General features: G+C 37.1%; 1 protein-coding gene across 2 annotated transcripts in view; it reads right to left on the bottom strand.

Annotated features, from left to right (window-relative positions):
- Positions 1 to 12,983, bottom strand: part of LOC311303611 (cytolytic toxin-alpha-like) — a 64,191-nt gene extending 51,208 nt beyond the window's left edge. For both annotated transcript variants that reach the window (XR_014629797.1, XM_084430167.1), the window contains exon 1: positions 12,862 to 12,983. The gene's annotated coding sequence lies outside the window, so the exon portion shown is untranslated. The remainder of the gene's footprint in view (positions 1 to 12,861) is intronic.
- Between the last annotated feature and the right edge of the window lie 647 nt (positions 12,984 to 13,630).

Raw genomic sequence — 13,630 nt, 5'->3', positions numbered from 1 at the left:
TGTGGAGTGTGTCAAAATAAAGGTACCGTATTTCGACATTTTGTGTGTAGTATCGATGCATCGTATCGTTAGACGTTTGATCGATGCATCGATCCACATCGATGTATTGTTACACCCCTAGGAGTGAATGGCTGGAAAAAATTTAAAACCCAAAAAAGTGCATCCATTCATGATAAAAAAAAAACTCCACACGGCTCCAATGGGTTAAAAAAGGCCTTCGGAAGTGAAGCCATGGGTTTTGGAACACTGTACAAAATATTTTTTTTAATTGGTCCAAGTGAAATTCTGTAAATTTAATTTCATATTTGATAAAAAAAGCTACTCTTCTATTATATATATACGTTGTGCGTCGGGTCAGGGGTTAGTCTTCCACTGTAAATCAATGCGTTTGGCCATCTGGCGGAACCTAGTGATTATAGTTTATAAAGTTTTAAATATGGGTATTTTTCTTACACAAACACATGGCTTCACTTCAGAAGTCCTTTATTAACCCCCGGAGTAAAAGTGGAGCACTTTTATCTTGGATGGATGCACTTTTTTGGGCTTCAAATGCTCTCCAGCCATTCACTGCCATTATAAAGCTTGTGTAGGAAACTCAGAATTGAAGACCAGGAGACTTGGTTCTTTCTTCAGCAGGATTCTTTATTGAGAACACGAGCTGTCGTAGCTGCAGTCATCAAGTCTAACTAACGTAACTTTACATGGTATCTTATAGGCATTCAGTGTAAACAACACATGGTCTCAAGAACTAAGACTATGTAAACATTCACACATAGTCTATCTCTCAGTAGGAAGATCAAAGACTAACAAAACCCCTTCAATGGAAACTATATTGAATCTAATCAGTAAATGGATGCCATCATGTTCACCTTGAATGCCCAATACAGTGTAGTTCACCTTAGTTTTTCATGTGATGTTGTGTAAGGAAGTAGGATCAGCAGATCTTAAACATATTCTTAAAGGGACAATAAGTAGCTTTTTAGGTATTTTATTATCTAAAATCAATATTTTTATTCATAAATATGCCCTCAATGGTGTACAAATACCTATGCCAATGATCAGACTAATCCTCGTAAACGAAGAATTTATTATCTTTATATACATGGGACGGGTAGGTCCACGGAGGCTTCCATGTAGTTCCGCCATCTTGAAAAACTATAATAGCAGAGAGGGACAAAAGGTACTAGGCCAACGCGTTTCCACAACGCGTTTCGTTCAGAACCAGCGTCACGGGACTGAAGCCAGCAGAAGCGGAGGAGCAGAGCAGTTGAGAGGCGCTTGTCACTGCCGCGGCAAGTTTAAAAGGCTGCACTGCACGGTTATTTATCCACCGTTCATTCATACATATGCTGAGTCACAGGATGAGTCCTCGTCGGCGAAAAGTCCAAAATACACCGTAAAAGGAAACGTGACCGGAGATTACAAAAACAAGGGTTAATGTCGGGATAGCTAATGCAGGAGAAAGCTTTCAAAAGAGACCCTGAAGTTGCCTGCTTTCTTCTCGACAGGTAAGTCAATGTTACGGTCTTAATTACAAGCTTATTTTTCATTGCTTGGTTGTGTACTTTATTATATAGACAGTAGAACATTTATAGTTACAAGTTAAACAGGCTCTTTGATGAATAGCAGCTATTGAGTAAAGTAACGTTAGAGAAGGCACGGATGATGATGATATCTAACAATGCACGTACTTCAAAAATATAACGAATAAAGGCGGCATTACTACTAATTACCATAGTTAATGTTTTTCACAGTCAGTAATGTATACTGTAACATTCTTTTTTTCGTTGATTCAAGTTTCAGTTTGTTTTAAATAACAAACCTGTTCACCCGAAGAAAAACTCGAAGTGCTATTATAAGACATCCTGTCATAGCTTTTTGGTACATAACGGCTACCGTAGATGCAACGCGCATTTGAAAAAGTGAGGCGCTGGAGAGCATTATTCGTTTGAATGCAAAATACAATTTCACCACTAGATGGGAGAAATTCCTACTTAGTGTCCCTTTAAATTTGTAATCATACAGTCCACTCTTTGAGATCTCTAATAACTCTCACATAATATATAAATTTAAACCTTCATAAGTCCATTCTGTAGCTTATGTTTGTTAGCATAAGCCCATCTTTCAGTCATGCAACTTGGAAAAGTTACAGGCACATATAACTTATTCTGTGTCATGTCCTAGATTTACATGAGTGTCATAGTTTTTCTCAAAACCATAACTGTTGACATATACGACGCAGGGTGTAAAATGTCATATAAACTACATGATTACACAGAAAACCATGTAGCATAAGAGTGGAAGTCTTGAAAGTCCATGGTGCCTGAATAGCTGTGAAGTCTGTTTCCTGTAGCGTCCATTTCCCACGTAGAGTCGCTCTGATGACTCGTCCCTCATGAGGCTTGTTCATGGAAATCTGAGGTGATGCTTTACAACAGGTTGCCACTTGTGAAGACATCATGGCATACACATATACCTGTAACACAAGAAGACAAAGAAACGGCAGACCAGCAGTATTCATGCATGGACTTGATTCTTCCATAAGTCTGTTGATCGTATAGTGGTTTTACGTCTAACTCTTATCAAAGCAAACTTCTGGTGACCATATAGTTTTTACATATAACCATATTACAGTAAACATTGTGATCGTATAGTGTTTTTTCTTAACTTAGTGTAGCGCCCCCTAGGCCTATCTCCTGGTACTAAAGGGCGTTCCTGGGTTCTTAAATTAATCCCAGTAAAATGTATATAATATATAGAATTTTTGCTGACCTCCTGTTTAAATGTCTGTTTGTGTAACTGTACATGTGCTTTGAATAACTAATAAACTTTTAAACCACAACCCTGTGTACTTACTTTTGTGTAACTGACTTAAACCATTTTCACATGAAATATCATTTACATATTCAATCTATTACTCAATAATATCTTACACTAAATGAATACTCAGGACTCAGTTATTAAAATGTTAAATAAAAATAGGGTTTACTGAATAAATAAAATATTAAATTCACCAAAAGAATGAATTCTCACTATAAACAAAAAATAAAATACAAAATGTAGTAATGAAGAAAAGTATTCAACAAATAATTAGCTTATTGAATAAAATTAAATCACCTCAAACCTCAAGTTTGAATTAGCCTCAAAATGTAGTAAGAGCTTAGAAACTTGTAAGCTACATTAGCCTCACTTTAGCTAACATTCAACAGTAGGCTAAAATACAGTACATAACGCATCAACATGAAACACACATGCGGGCCCACACGCTCACACACACACTCACACGTGATTCACCCACCCCAGTCCTAGCCGGCAAATGAGCTAAAAGATAACAGTTAACCGTTGCAGGCCTGGAGCGTCGCTTGTGTTCGACGTGGCCAATAAACAAAATGACCCCCTTCACTCCCTTTGGAGCAAGAAAAAAACAATTAAAGATACCTTAATCCCAAATGATAGTTCGTCCGTCGAATTACCGCACCGTCATAGGCAGCCAGTCTCTCACACGCGATGACCATGAACTGGAAATCACTCACCCGACAGGCATCCTCTCGGTGGCGAAATGTTAGCTTTGGCAAAACATCAATAACTACAAAGTCTTCGGTTTCCAAGTTCACAATTCAGTCTGATTGTGTGCACAAAACATAAAGTCCAACTGGCAAATTTACAACGTTTGTCACATTCTATTTTACAGTTTAAACACTAAAGCACGGAGCAAGTCCTCGACGCAACTTCTGCTCAGCTATTCAGTCTCTCTCTTTCCGCGGTTTGCGACCTTTCACCTCACATGTAATTCCATGCATACAAAAGTCATACAATAAAATATATTTTACCACCAAACATCAAAATATTACGTTACATTATTCATTTCACTTTACCAATGAAATCCTTTAAACAAAAACTCTTAAAATGAATTTAAACACATATTTGAAACAAACACAATTGTATATCAAACTACAACTCCCATAATCCCTTTCATTTACCCAAAATGAATAGAATGGAGATGAACTACAATAAATTTGTTTCTTGAGCTTACTTCTAAATTCTAATTTTTGTATATCTTTAAGATAATTTCTTTAGTTCTAACGTATAATTATGCACCTTAATTAATCTAAATTATTTAGCACTTAGATAACTTAAATGCTTTTTAGCACTGCGCTACACCAGTCTTAATTGAATTGACACCTATGGACCAGTGAGGTGGGTATAAACTACTGAGAGGGGGAAACCTATAAGGAAATCTTCACCACAGGGTTGGCCCTCGAGGCTTGTTGCACTTCAGTTCTTCCATGGGCTCCTCACTGGTCTGTGTGTCTAATTCTGTCCCTGTAGGTGGTGTGCACAATGTACAGTGTGTGAGAAATTAGTTCCTCTTGTTTTGAAGTTTGTGAATAAGAAACTTATTGTAGGCATTACAGCATATCCTGCCTGATTGTTGCCTTCAATAACCTTATGCAGTATGCAATTATCATTTTGCAATAACATTTACTGTATATCAATTTACGAAAATTCCCAAAATAATGCAATTAAGAATTGGCACATTTCCATTCTCCAGTGAAACATTAGTCATAGTAGACATAATAGAGGATGGGTGTGTGACTGGAATATTCTGTGTTATAACATTTAAGGCTGTGAGTGTACTTAACCAGTGTTTCCCCAATGGGTGGAAGTGGTAGTCAACTTCTCTTTGTTTATTTACAAAGAATCTTTCATCTTTGCTGTAAATAGTCTACTGGGGAAATTAAGCACTCATAGCCCAAATGGTTAACACCTCAGCAAGCTGCCCCATGAGTTTAATGATGAGGGGAGGGGCTGCTTCAGAGTAGCAAGCAGACTTAGTAGAAGCTGAGGAACATTGTTAATTTCTCTTGCATTCTTTTTGTTTTTCCTACACCCTTTCATCCAATGCCCAGGTTTATCACAGAAATGACATCTGCCCTCCCTCTTAAGACATTTACGTTTTTGTTTCTTCTCTATGTTTATGTTAAAGGATGCTGCTGCAATTTTTACTCTTACCTTGACATCAGAGTCTCTTTCCCAAGTAGCTAACCTGTCCAAGTTCTTTTGCAGGGTTCTAATGGACCATGTGAAGTCTAAGAAAGGTAATGCCTTTCTATGTTCTGACAAAAGACCATCAAACCATGTGCGAACTAATGGACCATTATTATCTAGCACCTTCTCTGAAGTGTCAGCAATCCCACTGTATGCTGCAGCTGACTGACAAAATCTTTCAGTGTACTCACACACAGTTTCACCCTTCTTCTGTACACAACTAGTGATCTTTGACCAGTCCACTTTTGGTCCAACAATGTTCTTTAACACTCTCAGAACTCACTCTCTCAATTCATCTTTTATGGCATTTTGAAACTCAGAATTGTTTACAGCAGTTTCAAAATCATTGAATTTTGACTCAGTCAAGATCTGTGATATTAGCTGGGTGACTTCAGCTAGAGACATATCATAGAGCCGCATCTTTCTGAACAACTCTCTCCTAAACTCAGAAAAAATTCTATGCACTGATGGCAAACTCTCAGCAAGTCTCTCTATGGCTTCAGGACCTAAAGTTGTATTGACTGCTTGTAACTGCAGTATGGGGGTTGCAGATGGAACTGTATCAACCCCTTTTACCCTACTCTGAGCCTTTTGTCTTGCTCCACACACTTCAACTGCATTTACATCTTTATTCATCAATCCAGCATTGACATTGTCCTCTATTCTATAAAAAGATTGTAAATAAGGATAGATTTCATCTGACTGTTGGTCTTCTGAGTCACATTTGGTTGAGGCTTTGTTATGGCCCACCTTGTCTGTGAGACAGGACACTTGAGTGTGCAATTGTTTGTTCTGTTCATTTAGCTTAGCAATACACAGAGCTTGTTCTTGTGCAATGGATAAGCTAAATTCTCTGTGGCAGCAGATAATGCCTTTTATGTTTTTATTTCTGATACATGCACCAAGAACTTTTTTGCATTCTTCAATTGACCATACTTTTTCTGGATCAATACCAAATTTCTTGGTCAAATTAAATTTGACTGACTCAGTCACTATGGAGTCCATGTACTCTCCTAACAATGATTTGAATTCACTGTCTGTCCATAAAGGGGTAGCTAGTCCACCTTTCTCAGTTGTTGGAATCAGTCTAGCATTCTTTCTCAACATTTCGTATTATCTCTCACAACAGGATAATTTCAACACCTCCCTGACAAAGCAGAGGATAAACTTTTAAATTTGTTAACACAGAGCTGTTACACACAACTAACAGTTCAACTGCAATGTGAAGTTCATGCAACAATAACATTACCTAATATAATTAAGAATTTCTTACCTTACATCTTTCTTGTCTTCAAATCGCGTTCTTCCTCTTCTTCTGAACTAAATCCAATGTAAGCTCACAGCGTGTCTTCCAAACTTGATGAAAATCAGAGACTTATGAAGTTTGGTGCTTTGTTTTTGAGGTAACGAGCGCGTTCATGTGAGGCGTGGACAATTTGCATGTCAATCTCTTTTGCGCGTGTGGGCGTGGTCAAATTAAAAATAATGAGCAAGGCTTTGAGAAACTGGACATCTTGTTGGTTTTATACAAATTACTTAAGAAGAGAATATTTGTTTTCAGTTTGAATCCGATCATTTAAAAGTACACGCTTACTAAATAAAGTTAAATAAAGGTATATGGCTCATAAATGTGTGACAAGTATTCGCTGAGTTTTGTTTCAGTTTATAGATGTGCTCAAGAAAAAAAAGTTCACCACGACGGAGAGGCAGAACGCACACCCTGTTTATATTCTTTATTTTACAAAAGCACAATGTTTTGATTTGATTGTAAGTGGACACATACAAAAGTAGACATCTCACAGATTATTTTTTTGTATTTCTTTTTTCTGTATGACCATAAATGACGGAGTAATTTAAGTTTATTGTGCTGCAATGTGAAGAAAATCCAGCAAAACGCGCCGGCGCGCTGACCTCAGAGGGTTAAACATTGTATAAATTTTAAAATATTGCTGATTACTTACAAAGCACTAAATGGTACAGAGCTCTTAACGCAACATAGTCCTTCACGTCTATTGCAATCTCAAAATTCCGGCCAGTTGATAATACCTAGAATATCAAAATCGACTGCTGGCGGTAGATCCTTTTCCTATTTAGCACCAAAACTTTGGAACAGTCTTCCTAACATTGTCTGGGAAGCAGACACACTCTGTCAGTTCAAAGCTAGACAACATCTTTTAACTTAGCTTTTAACAAGCTTAAAAACACATTTCTTTAACCTAGCATACACATAACACATTATAGACTTATAATTCAGTGTTAGGCTGCATAGATTAGGTCAGCCGGAACCGGGAACACTTCCCATAAATACTGATGTACTCGTTACATAATAAGAAGAATGGCATCTACGCTAGTATTAGTCTCTCTATTTATCTCGAGGTTTGCCGCAGTCCGCCGGATCCAGGCCGTATCCAGATCTGACGAAGGACCTTCGCCTGGACACACACACACACACACACACACACACACACACACACACACACACACACACACACACTCTCTCTCCAGATCTGATGAAGGACCTGTGTCTGGATGCGACGACAGCGCAGTCTTGAAATGTCAACTAGTCTCTTCCCTGTGAAGGCATCCCTTCAGGCCGCATTTTTTAAGTTTGTGCAGAAAGAACTTCAGAGTTTTCTGTTAGAACGGTGTCGTGTTAGCGGCCCCTAAGTTAATAACTAATGATCGTTGCAACAGAAGTGAATCAATCAAACTTACTTTATCTGGGCAATAACTTTATTCTAGAGCTGCTGTAAAGCCAAAACAATCTCTGTTACTTTAATTTCCTATTATCACTGTAAAGCTGCTTTGAAACAATCTATATTGTTAAAAGCGCTAAATAAAATAAGGTGACTATTTAGTCAAAAGCAGTGAGTGATTTATTTGCAGGTTTATTAGACTGCTGTACCTTTAAGACCGAATGCACAGGTCCAATATGAATATACTGTCTACGTTTCCTTGAGATATAACTGATTATGTTTAGGATACTCGCCAAGACAGGTGTTTTTAAATGATTTAGTGTGAGTTTGTCCGTACAAGCACAAGACGTGAAAGAGAATTCAATTCAGTATTCGCGCGCTGTCTGAGACACAGATTTTCGTGGCGCGCACTTCAGATATTTGCGTTCATTAAACTTCTTGACCTGCAAACATCCTGTAATAATGTAGGGAACCACTCGTTATACATAAATCAGGTAACAGTTTATGTTCTACTTACATATACGGTTTAGTTTTAATCCAAATGACACGTGTGCTGAGTGAACGATCAACATTCATGAGCATTCAACAGAAGTACTCTCTCTCTCTCTGTCTCTCTCTCTCTCTCTATATATATATTTCTCTCATCAGTTAACCTTAGGAATACAAGCCTCATTTTTCCTTCATTTGCCATTGACATCCGACTGAACTACAAACTTTCCACTGATGTCTGTGAAAAAGGGAATGCTCTCAAACACAAATGCATCTGCCGCTGAGCACTCAATCCACTGCGCGTTTTTCTCTTATCAGCTCGCGCACACAGCTATATACTATAGGCTTTACTATATTTTGTTTAACCCCCTGAGGTCGGCAATTGCGCCGGCGCGATAGGCTCGTTTTTGTTCATATCAGTGCAAAAGAGATAAAAAATTATCTGTTGATTTTGATTTTACATACTTGTGTCATACATCAATCGATCCTGTTAAGTGTGTATTATTTTTGTGTATACTCACAATAAAAACAAAGTGTTGTGCTTTTCGCCAAATAAAGGAAAATAAACATGATGCGAGTTCTGCTTTCTCTCTGTCAGTGAAGTCAATTCTGAAACGCGTCCAAAAATGAACCATAACTCAGCGAATACTCAGTCAAACAGGAATACAGGCACACAAGCATGAAGCTTGAATTCTCTTCTTTTAAATTAAGTAATTATTATAAAAAAAACTAATATTCTAAGTTTATGTAATAAGTTTGAAAAGAGAGAGATGTCAGTCGTTCTCATCTCAGCTCATTATGTTTTAATATGACCCCGCCCACGGAGAGCGCGCGCTATTCAAACGCAAATGATCTGAGGCAATCCACGCAAACCTGTGAAACGCCCACATGAGCTGGATAACACACACTGCGAGTTCACTTTCAGACTCATGTACTTTACGACGCTGTGAGGAATAATAGGCTACTATCTTGATAATAATCCTGGAAAATTTACCTCAGAAGTGCTGGAAGTTTCGTTTCGAGGAGCAACAGATCCGGCTGAGGAATAGGTCAGTTATATATTTGCTTTGTTCTAATCGCAAGTGTCTGTACAGGCAAAAAGACTGTTTAAATATGAATCGCGTTTCAGTGTATGAATGAATGAACGCACAGGTGCGCGCTGTTGTGTAGCTACTACAGCTGGCCAGATACTGTTTTAAAATGAATCACGTTTCTGTGTGTGAATGAGTGAACGGCTTTTACCAAACTCTATTGCTATAATGAGATGAGTAAAAATTGACTACAAAAATTGGATAGATTATAAAGTTTTTACAGTAAAATACTGCCACATCAAATAAGCTTATAATGTTGCCAATTTCTGCTCATGTGTTAAATATATATATATATTTGTTTGTTTGTTTGTATGTATGTATGTATGTATGTATGTATGTATGTATGTATGTGTATATATATATATATATATATATATATATATATATGTTTTGTCAAAAATAATCAACTAAGATGTTATTTTAGTGTTTGTTCCAATATAGGCTATATTCAAACCAATGATTCCTTAACTTTGAAATACGTATGATAAAATGCATACTTTAGTTTTTACAAAGAAAGATTACACTGGAAATATTGTTAATTTTAATTGATGTAATTGTATAACCTTTTTAATAAAATAGCAAAAACATATACAAGGATAGATGTAAACAAAATCTTAAAAGATCAATATAAACCTTCTCTTTAAATAATTTTTTGTGTGTTTTATTAGTGACACATTTGGGTAGAGAATATATTTCAAAACTTTCTGAAAATACAGTATGAGAATTAACTGCACAATTACTAGAAATTTTACCTTGGATAAAATTTGCAAGCACAATTTGTGAATGGCTCATTAAGTATGTGGGCCCCATTGTCTCCTCAGGTGCGAACCACTAAATATGCATGATGGTGTTGGATCGTTGACGCCCACTCGCATTTTGCCTTTCCAAACAGAAAGTGTCTTGCAAAATTCAAATCAATGTATTGTTTTATGTGAATGATCAGGCAGGATGATTTTCACATCATTTTGAAGAAAAAACTCTAGGCGACGACATCCATTATTCAGAAGTCTTGTTGACACATATTTAGTATGTGTTTTGTGGCCTTATTTCAGAAACTTTCATTTTAGTTTTTTCAATAACCGTGCATAAACATTATTCTCTCAAAAATACAAACATGTACATACATGTTGCTCACATATTATGGTAGCCCTGTTTGTGCTTAATAGAGTGTAATTATACCTTTGCCATTCATATGTTTATAAGCAACTGAAAAAAGCACAAATGTCAGGGCATGTCAGAACATCTCAAGGACCCCAAAAACACCTCAGACCCCAGAGGGTTAATATTCCACTAATTACATAAATTTACTTCATAGACAGCCTTCTCTTTTATCCCCATTATACTCTCTGTTGTATGTGTTTCTTTGTCTCTATTTGACAAAGAAACACACACCGCATTTGACACTGGTGATCATAACATACTTCTGGACAGGCTGGAAAACTGGGTGGGGCTTTCTGGGACAGTCCTAAAATGGTTCAGGTCATACTTAGATGGGAGAGGTTATTATGTGAGTATAGGAGATCATAAGTCTGAGTGGACATCCATGACATGCGGAGTCCCTCAAGGCTCAATTCTTGCGCCACTCCTGTTCAACCTGTATATGCTCTCAATGAGCCAAATAATGAGAAAGAACCAAATTGCTTACCACAGCTATGCGGACGACACACAGATTTACTTAGCCCTATCGCCTAACGATTACAGCCCCATTGACTCCCTGTGCCAATGCAACGATGAAGTCAACAGTTGGATGTTTCAAAACTTTCTTCAGTTAAACAAAGACAAAACTGAAGTCATTGCATTTGGAAACAAAGATGAAGTTCTCAAGGTGAACGCATACCTTCACTCTAGGGGTCAAACAACCAAAAATCAAGTCAGGAATCTTGGTGTGACACTAGAGTCAGACCTTAGTTTCAGTAGTCATGTCAAAGCAATAACTAAATCAGCATACTATCATCTGAAAGATATTGCAAGAATTAGATGCTTTGTTTCCAGACAAGACTTAGAGAAGCTTGTTCATGCTTTCATCACCAGCAGGGTGGATTATTGTAATGGACTCCTCACTGGCCTTCCCAAAAAGACCATAAGACAGTTGCAGCTCATACAGAACGCTGCTGCCAGGATTCTGAGCAGAACCAGAAAATATGAACATATCACACCAGTCCTCAGGTCTTTACACTGGCTCCCAGTTAAATTTAGGATTGATTTTAAAGTATTATTACTGGTATATAAATCATTCAATGGCCTAGGACCTCAATACATTGCAGATATGCTCACTGAATATAAACCCAACAGATCACTCAGATCACTAGGATCATATCAGCTAGAAATACCAAGGGTTCACTCTAAACATGGCGAGTCCGCTTTTAGCTATTATGCTGGAACCAGCTTCCAGAGGAGATCAGACGTGCTCCTACAGTAGTCACTTTCAAATCCAGACTCAAAACACATCTGTTTAGCTATGCATTTAATGAATGAGCACTGTGCCAATGCTCGTCCGACTGTTTGTACTGTACTGTATTTTATTTTTATTTTTCTAAACTGTTTTAATTATTCTTTTTTTTTTATTCTTTTAATTTCTTCTATGTAAAGCACTTTGAATTGCCATTGTGTATGAAATGTCCTATATAAATAAACTTGCCTTGCCTTGCCTCTATCAACTTCAAACATATGTTGCTCAGTCAACAGAGTTTTGAGAAAAAAAGTTTTCTGAAGGTTCCAAAACAAAATCACTAAGCAACCATACTGTAAAATCCGTGATAACACCACATTTGGCACTAAGTCCAAAAACCAAGTCAAAATCCATATCTATAGGAAAAATATTTATTCAACTTTTTTTTTCCATAATACCACAATTGTTTGATAAACATGATCATGATGAGACAGAGAGTCTATACATTATGACCTACTGTATACTGTATACACATCTGATGTTTTCCCAAACAGTTAACCAAACAGATAATGTTTGTGTGAACACTCGCCAAGACAGATATTTTTAAATACTGTAATTTTGTGTATGTGTGTATGTTGGGATCGAGCGGTCTATGAATATTCACAAAGTTGGAATGCTGTGCTAAAACAGTATTTTGCATGGATTATTAAAACAATGGAAAGCTTTAGGAAGATATACCTCTCAGAGAACCTCAAATTCGAGCGAAATTTACATTTTTCCTGCAGCTCGTAATTAACATTCTGCTAGCACAGGTCACACACACACACACACACACACATATACATTATATATATATATATATATATATATATATATATATATATATGTCAGTAATATAAAAGTTAAAATATAATATAATATATAATATAATAGTCAAATACAACTTTGCACTTTCTAGTCTCGCCAGTTTCAACTTCATGGTTTCACAATTTCTAATGTCTATCCTGTGAAAAACTTGCATTAACTTTTCCTTTCAGTGAACATGTAGATTGATTTGCTGTGCATTGTATTAACCTTCGCTCAACCTTTACTCCAACACATTCACACTGACACTGCCTGTTGACATTGTTTTAAAATCACTTCTTACCTGGAGTCTCTGTTTTTGATATGGTAGGACGTCTGAGGCTGTAGTTATAGTTCAAGTTCTGCTACTGAGGAAATTTCTCATGAAAAAGTGTGTTGTCAAAAAAAGTATTCTCAGAAATGTTGAGAAAGGTTGGAGGGGAGGTGCCCCAGTGGTCATTAACCCTTTGACCTCGAAATGCTTTCTGGCAGTATACAATCATTTTGTGTGAGGTACAGAATAGAATTGATTAAAATGTTTATTTCTGAAAATTGTATCCAGATCCAATCAGTGAAGTCACACATATCTCATTCAAACGCATTCATCGCCCAGTCCCAAACGGCACACTTCTGCCGGATTCACAGGCTTGAGGATTAAAATGCATGTTTAAACTGTTTAACTGAAAGCATATCTTTTTCTAAGGCAGGTTTATAAAATCTACTTCAAGGTCCTAGTTTAACCAAGGCCTAATCCTGGCTTAATCTAAGCCCAATCTGTACACTTGTGGTCTTGCTGACTTACAGTGACCAAACCCTGCACCTCTTCATGACTGGGTGTCCCATTTGTCATTTTAGGTTTCAGAAGGGTGCTCACAAGCGTGCCCTATACACCCTCAGTGCACACTTCTGCTGCAGTTGACTTCACCCGACAGTCAAAGCAGCATTATGTCACTAAAGTATGGACTCTGAGGAAGACTGCAAGGGCAGTATATTTTTCAATATACACAAGATAGTATATTAAAGTCATTTTGAATATACAATTTTAAATAAACTGAATAAAACAGCTTTATCAT

Source organism: Rutilus rutilus, assembly GCF_951802725.1.
Source record: "Rutilus rutilus genome assembly, chromosome: 14".
Lineage (NCBI taxonomy): Eukaryota > Metazoa > Chordata > Actinopteri > Cypriniformes > Leuciscidae > Rutilus > Rutilus rutilus.
Note: the sequence above shows the minus strand (reverse complement) of the source record. Positions and strands in the feature narration are given on the sequence as shown.